We start from the raw sequence: 7,241 nt of genomic DNA, 5'->3' as shown, positions 1-7,241 counted from the left end.
TTTTAACTTTTGATTCTCATTAATACCATAGTATTCACCGGTACACCTTTGCATTGTCTTCTGTGATATTCAACCTGAATCTTGAAAACCCTGCATCTGTTCATTCCTGATATTATGCAATAAAAATTGCTAGTGTTATAAATGAAATTTGAAAATTAGACATGGCTACTCTGTTTTAATAGTTGGTGAATGCTAACCATTAACTATTTGAACCCTTGGTCCTTTTGTTAGACCAAAAACGCATCAGGCATGGCCCTTATGGCGCATCAAAGAAGGATCTCAAGCTTCAGCACATTTTCATATTTTTTACTTGAACAAGCTTGACATTTTTGTAACAGAAATGATTCAAATGGATAGCCTTTTCCATCATAAAATAAACTTGTTTGCTACTTTTTTTTCCATCGTTTATAACTGGTTAGTCCCTTCTATTGACTTGACTTTACATATATGGTTGTAAGGCCTCCTGGTTTTAGTCATCCATTAAAACAGGGGATATTTGTGCACTAAATGTTCACTCCATGCTTTCTTTTTCTGCTGAAAAAATATTTGAATCAACAATAACCTCACAATCATGTTCAAAAGGCCTCTCATTGTCATGCTTATTTGAACTAAGCACTAATCCAGCATTGTAGGCTTCCTATCATTTCCTTGATTTTAGTCTCTACTTCAAAGCAAGATCATTCTAAAGCTACATTTATGAAAAATGATCTATTATTATTTTTTTGAGTAAAGGTTCGCCTTTTCATTATGCCATCAATCATTCACAACTGATTTGACCTTGCATTATTGATTTTCCCGATGGGAAAACAGACCAATAACACAAGTTTATGAAGGCAAAGTAACCCCAAAGCACAGAAGTTGGGATCTTTCTAATGATGGGCATTACTGCAAGGCAGCCAACCGCCATCAGAGATTGCAACAAATTACTCAATTGTTGTTCTTTCACCTCAACAGGAAGCAGGTCATCCACGTCCTTGTCAACATTAAAAATTGATTCATCAACTGGGCATCCATATTCCCAGTACTTGCGGCCAACTGAATTGTGGTCTCTTTCAATTCCTTAAGTGCCTGCATAAATGGTTGGGACATGACAAGACAAATAAATAAAGGGAGAGGAAAATTAGATAAAATGAAACACCCAAACTCAAAAATAAGACCATTACCAAGGCAGGTGGAGGTTGATAAACCATTGGGGTCTGCATTTGCTCATAGGCTTCTTGCATGTTTCTGTATAATTGCCCTAAGGTTGAATTTTTCTGCATACTTTTCCAGATTGTTGTCACTAACTTGCTAAGCACCAACTGTAACAAAAGTACTTGTAAGTTACTCGTCTATAAAATGTCTGAATTGTGTCTTTTCCCTGAGAAGCTGCAATTGATAATTCCAATATATTAGTACCTGATGTTTGAGGGTAGCTAAGCCTTTCATGTGCATTGGAGATTCAGGAATAACACCATTTGAAGGAGGTATGCCAACAATACCACATAAAATAGTCTGTCACAATAAAAGGAAAATTTATGAATCCACTAGAGATTTTTTATGGAGGTGAAAACAAAGAATGAAGAGTTAGATCAAGATGTCTTCAGGAGAGCAAAAGCTCTTCCAGAATAGGGTAGCCAGTGATAGTTGAACCTAAACATGAACCCTGACAAAAATTACAACATAGTTCTAAATAATATATATTTACTGTGGTAATGGGCCTTGACACAATTGCAATAATGGCCCTGCTTGATACAACATCATTTTTCAAGGGTTTTTTGTGAAGTTTCCTTTAAACTTTTCTATGCAGACTTCTTCCCTTTCTTCTTAGTGATTTCAGTGTAAATGCTCGGTATACACTCTTTTAAGTGAATCTGTTCCAGCGATGTTCTTTCTGCAGTAACATTCCACCAAGAAAGTTAGCCACTTTATCAGTGGCATTCACACTGGTCACAAATGGCTGAAACATTTTTTTCAACCATTGGAACAGTGGCACTACGAACTTTAGGATCAATTCTATCATCAACTGCTCCAAATTGATCTTGCACATCCTGAATACGTATCGTATAAACAGTGATATACACAACCAATCATTTAAAATGCATACAGTCATTTCCTAGAATAGAGAATCCTTGTTCTGTTAGAGAATCCTAGTCCAAATCTTACAAGAACTAATCAAACTTCTAATTTGAGGACCAATATGATCTGCAATAGTAAAACTTATAATGTACTGCACATCTTCATTGTGCGCCAAAAGCTTTACTAATTCTTTAGCAACAGTGCAATTTGTCTTCTTACCCTCCACAAGTCTTAACAATCAATTCTTCAATTATATGTTTAGCGCCCTTCACTTGAAGATAGGATAATTCTTCCCATCAAGCTTAACGTTGGGTAGAGGGATGCTTTAAGATGAAGCTATCCTCCCCCTTGCTCAATAATTCTCTACAGATCTCAGAACAGAACCAAAGGTAATCTCAGGAACAGCGTACTATACTACTATGACAAAGAACCACAATTCTGAAAGAAACATCAGTTTGGTTAGGATCTTCAAATAGCTACCAAGGAATCAAGCAAATGCTGCTCTGCAATTCCAAGACTTCAAGTATCCAGATGCATTGCATTGCTCTATGGCACATCAATGCAATTAATTAAGCATAGAAATAACATCTCTATGTAGCGGCACTTAAAATATTACAAAAGGTGATCATTCACTGAGGTACATTCCAAAAAATATATAATTATTGTTGCCACATCATCCAGATTTAGAATAATAATCTATTGGAATGGACACATTGATAAAAATTCCATTGTTGAGTTTGGGTTTGAGTTATTTCTTCCTCTAACTGCTCTCCAAAGCTAACTATTCAAACCAAGTCACCCTTCAATGACATACAACTCACAAGGTTCTCAAAGGCAGAAAAATCAAAAGCGTATAACAGTTAATATGTCCTTTACTGCTCCATTTTCAGGTGAAAGATTCTCAGTAATATAAACAGATCTTCCAATAGTCAACATGTAACAACAACCAAGAAAATATAGGAATCCACCAATAAACTATAATGCAAGGTCTTTTTTTCTCTTTTCGAAAGGTTTCCATGAAAAACTTGTTCAAATTCATTTGTAGAGTAAGCACATAAAACGTTAATGTAATTAACCTTGAGCATGGAACATAATTCTTCTTAATCTCCATGATATTCAAGAATCAAACTCCAATGGCAGCATTGGCTTCAACACGTCTTCCTTTTATCCCTTCAAAGCTGCCATGGGTCATGATGGCTTGATCAATGATCGCATGCTCTTAAGACCAACAGTCTATACATAATTAGACTACAGTCTATACAACAGTCTATACAGACACTGTGTTCAATCCAGATTTTGATTACAAACACCATTGAGGCCATACAGTATCTCCAATTTTTCACATCATTGAGGTCATCAGTATCTCCAGTTTCAAACAGCATTCAGGCCACATTTACTTCAAAGCGCTTACAAGTATTGTCAAACGGCAGTACATTCTAAATTTACTCATATTACACTTGAGAACTAGAACACATACCGCTTGAGAAGAGAGTTGCTGCCGCTTCAAGTACCTCAAGTGTAATATGAGTAAAGTTAGGCCTAAGCACCTTTATTATTGAGATTGAGTGCTTTCAAATACCAGGAGACAGGTGTGTGTGTTGACTTCAAGTTTGGCCTGGGAGAATTATTACACACTTTAAGCAGATTCTGTGAGGTTTCAAGGCACAGTGGGAACAAATCTTCAACTAAGGAGGTTGAGAACTGTCTAGTGACCTAGAACAACTAAGTGGGTTATGCGAAGATATTTATTAAGGGTGGTTGTGTTGAAGGTAGTAGGGAGGTTTAGAACGCAAGACAGGGGCGAGTATAGTCACTGTGAGAAAGAACTTGTGGCAAATCTGGGAAAATTAAGATTGTTTGTTATGTCAAAGGTCAAAGGAATAGAGCAATTGACTAGTGGGTCATAACGTAAGGTTCCACAGTTAAGGCTGCTAGAAAAAGGGACCGGAAGAGCCAAAAATGGGAAGGTGAATGAATGAGATGGACTACGTTGAATGATGGAAATATGAGAGTAGCCAAAAGGTATGCATTAAGTGGTACTAGAGCAATATTGATGCTCTTGGGGATTGACAAGTGATTGAGGAGGTTTTTGCAGTGAACCAAAAAGATTTATAAGATTGCTCGTGAAGAAGAGACATCAAAGTTGAGACAAAGAAACCAAGAAAATTTTGGGCAAGAGGAACCTAAGAAAAAAAGTGAGGAGAGAAAGAGATTGAGAACGGAATACAGGATTGGAGCATATTAAAGAAGTACCAACCAAGTGTAGAGCTAGGAAGAACTGAGATATTGAGACCTCAGAGGTTAAGGAACTAGTAGGTAATCGGTTTGTATTTTTTTTAAAATGTATACAAGGAGTTAATCCTTACAGTGGTAATAGTATAAGGAGTGGTAACAGAGGACCAATAAAGTTCTTAAAGTGTATGGCAAGAAACTTACGACAAATAGGCTACAAAACAAAAAATAGAAGGTTTCTAGCTGAGGTCCTCAAAGAGAAGAGAACAAGTGGAGTTCTCAAAAGGTGAGAAAAGTGTAGAAGCCATAGAAGACCAGAGCATGCTCAAGTGGGTTCCAGAGGAGGGAACCAGAGGAATACCAAAAGCCTAGGTTGAGGTGAAGTGGGTGAGATATTGGGTAACAAGTGATGGAGAAGAATTGTTAAAGGGGCTTGAGTGTAGCTCACAATGAGCAAGAGAAAGCTCACAAGAAAGGAGGAAAGAAGATGGCTACTGATGGACATAATTCAAAGAGAGGCCATAACAAAAGGGAGAAGCATGCCAAGGAAAATGGCATGAGTAAAGAAGAAATTGAAAAGGAGATTTATGAGTTGAAGGAGAGATTCAACATAGTCAAAATGAGGCTTGAAAGAGAATACCAAAGGTAGAGATGGGACCTAAGGAAGAAGGCCAAATTACTTGTCAGAAAAAAGATTTTAAGAGGAAGCCCCCTAAAGCTAGAAAGGTAGGGAGGAAGATGAAGCACCTGTTGAGCCTAAAGTTGAATTAGTTCACTATTTTGAACCAGAGCAGGGAATAGTCCTTGATGATGAGGAAGATGTTGAAGAGAGACTATCAGAGAGTCTCATGGACTGCATAAAGAGTTCAAATCAACATATGGATTTGTTGATAGAAAATATGGTGGAAAAAGCATCATAACAGTAGATGGAGCTCCACAAAGAGGATGTCGATGAGACAATAAATGAAAGTCTCATGGGAGGTTAGCTAGAAGTGCTCGTAACATATATACCCTATGGGGCTAAAGAGCTTGGTGATTATGATACTGATGCTATGTGTATAGATGCAGATGATAAGGATTTTCGAGAGGGACAATCATTCATAGTTGTCATAAGAATAGAAGAAAGAGAAGGAGTACCTTCCTAAAGCATGGAAGGAAGACAAAATTTGATGTTGGAGGCATCAGAAGAGGCCAGGTAACCTTTTATTTTTAAAATTGGTGAATTTTATGTGAATGCATGCTTTGCATGTGAGGAGAATGGACAACTGGTCCAAAAGGAGAACGAGAGCACTAAATTGATCCAAGAAATCCAAATTGAGGTAGTAGATGCTAGACAATCCTCAAGGAAGGATGAGTTTCCAAAAGGAAAAAACAATGCATAATGAAGCCAAGATAACCTTGCAAGCAATTTTCAGAAGTGACCATGGATCCTAGCAGCCATGTGAAAGATGGATAACAAAACCAAGTTTATGTTAAGACAAGGAAGGAGGCAAAATTATCCCTCAAATGTCATTAAGGAGGAGGCCTTGAACAATCAAAGAATGCATCTATAAGAGAGAAATTGTAGAAGAGGGGATGAACAACATCATGATGCAATGTTCTTTAGAGATCGGTTGATCAATCCAAGGTTTAAGGATTGGCTTGAGTAACATTGTTCAAAGAATGCAATCAATAAGACAAAGGTGTCGAGCTTATTGCTGCAACTGGAGAGCTTGGTTCAACAACAAGAATTATGAATGTTGGCACCCAAGGTATAGTACAATTAACCACAAAGAGAGACTCATTTGTCATGTGAAGTCCTTGAGATGAAGACTACAATTGTGGAGGAGATTGTATTCTAGTATGATGGCAAAGGATAACCAAATGAAGAGGAGAAGGGAGAAGGATTATCTCTCATCGGGCAACGATGGTGGAGGTAGCCAAGTTTTTTGAACACATTAGAGTTGTTGTTGGATGATGAAATGACAACTAAGGTAGTACATTCTAAATTTACTCATATTACACTTGAGAACTAGAACACATACCGCTTGAGAAGAGAGCTGCTGCCGCTTCAAGTACCTCTTATGAAAACTTTTCAAAAGGTCTATACAAAACTTGAACTACAGTCTATACAGACACTGTGTTCAATCCAGATTTTGATTACAAACACCATTGAGGCCATACGGTATCTCCAATTTTTCACATCATTGAGGTCATCAGTATCTCCAGTTTCAAACAGCATTCAGGCCACATTTGCTTCAAAGTGCTTACAAGTATTGTCAAACGGCAGTACATTCTAAATTTACTCATATTACACTTGAGAACTAGAACACATACCGCTTGAGAAGAGAGCTGCTGCCGCTTCAAGTACCTCAAGCTCAAACTAGTCTGTTGTTCTTTCTTGCATCAAAAGAACTGAGTACAATAAGAAACAAGTTCCATGAGTATAAAATCAACAAATACAAATGAATATTACATTTTTTATCATCACCCAACGAACAAGAACCAAACAAAACTGAAGTCTAAGGGAAGGTTTATCAACTTGATGTCGAAAGAAGTACCATGAACAGGTATACCCCATCTTCCGGAAAGCAATTGCAATCCCTGAGAAAAGAAATCATCTTATTGTCTAACACAGTACAGACTATCGACATCTGAGACAAAAATTCATTCCCAAGTAGTCCAAAGCACCTCATAGCAGTTTCTCTATTACAAATCAGACAATATTAATACAACAAATTTCTTGCCTCGAAAACTTTTCAGCAATAATAACTGTCAGCAATATACCAAAAGTGAGGAGAGAAAGAGATTGAGAACGGAATACAGGATTGGAGCATATTAAAGAAGTACCAACCAAGTGTAAAGCTAGGAAGAACTGAGATATTGAGACCTCAGAGGTTAAGGAACTAGTAGGTAACTGGTTTGTATTTTTTTTTAAATGTATACAAGATCTGATCAGCAAGATCTGATAC

General features: G+C 37.2%; 1 long non-coding RNA gene across 1 annotated transcript; it reads right to left on the bottom strand.

Annotated features, from left to right (window-relative positions):
- Nucleotides 1-1,192: 1,192 nt before the first annotated feature.
- On the bottom strand, nt 1,193-6,695 carry LOC149181088 (uncharacterized). The gene is made up of 3 exons (XR_016257514.1): nt 6,607-6,695; nt 1,399-1,494; nt 1,193-1,301 (listed from the first exon to the last, which is right to left on the bottom strand). It is a non-coding gene; the product is annotated as an uncharacterized LOC149181088 (long non-coding RNA).
- Nucleotides 6,696-7,241: the final 546 nt, after the last annotated feature.

This window comes from Pinus tabuliformis, chromosome 3_2, assembly GCF_031772625.1.
Source record: "Pinus tabuliformis cultivar Carrire ecotype Pingquan chromosome 3_2, CPIR1, whole genome shotgun sequence".
Taxonomy (NCBI): domain Eukaryota; kingdom Viridiplantae; phylum Streptophyta; class Pinopsida; order Pinales; family Pinaceae; genus Pinus; species Pinus tabuliformis.
Note: the sequence above shows the minus strand (reverse complement) of the source record. Positions and strands in the feature narration are given on the sequence as shown.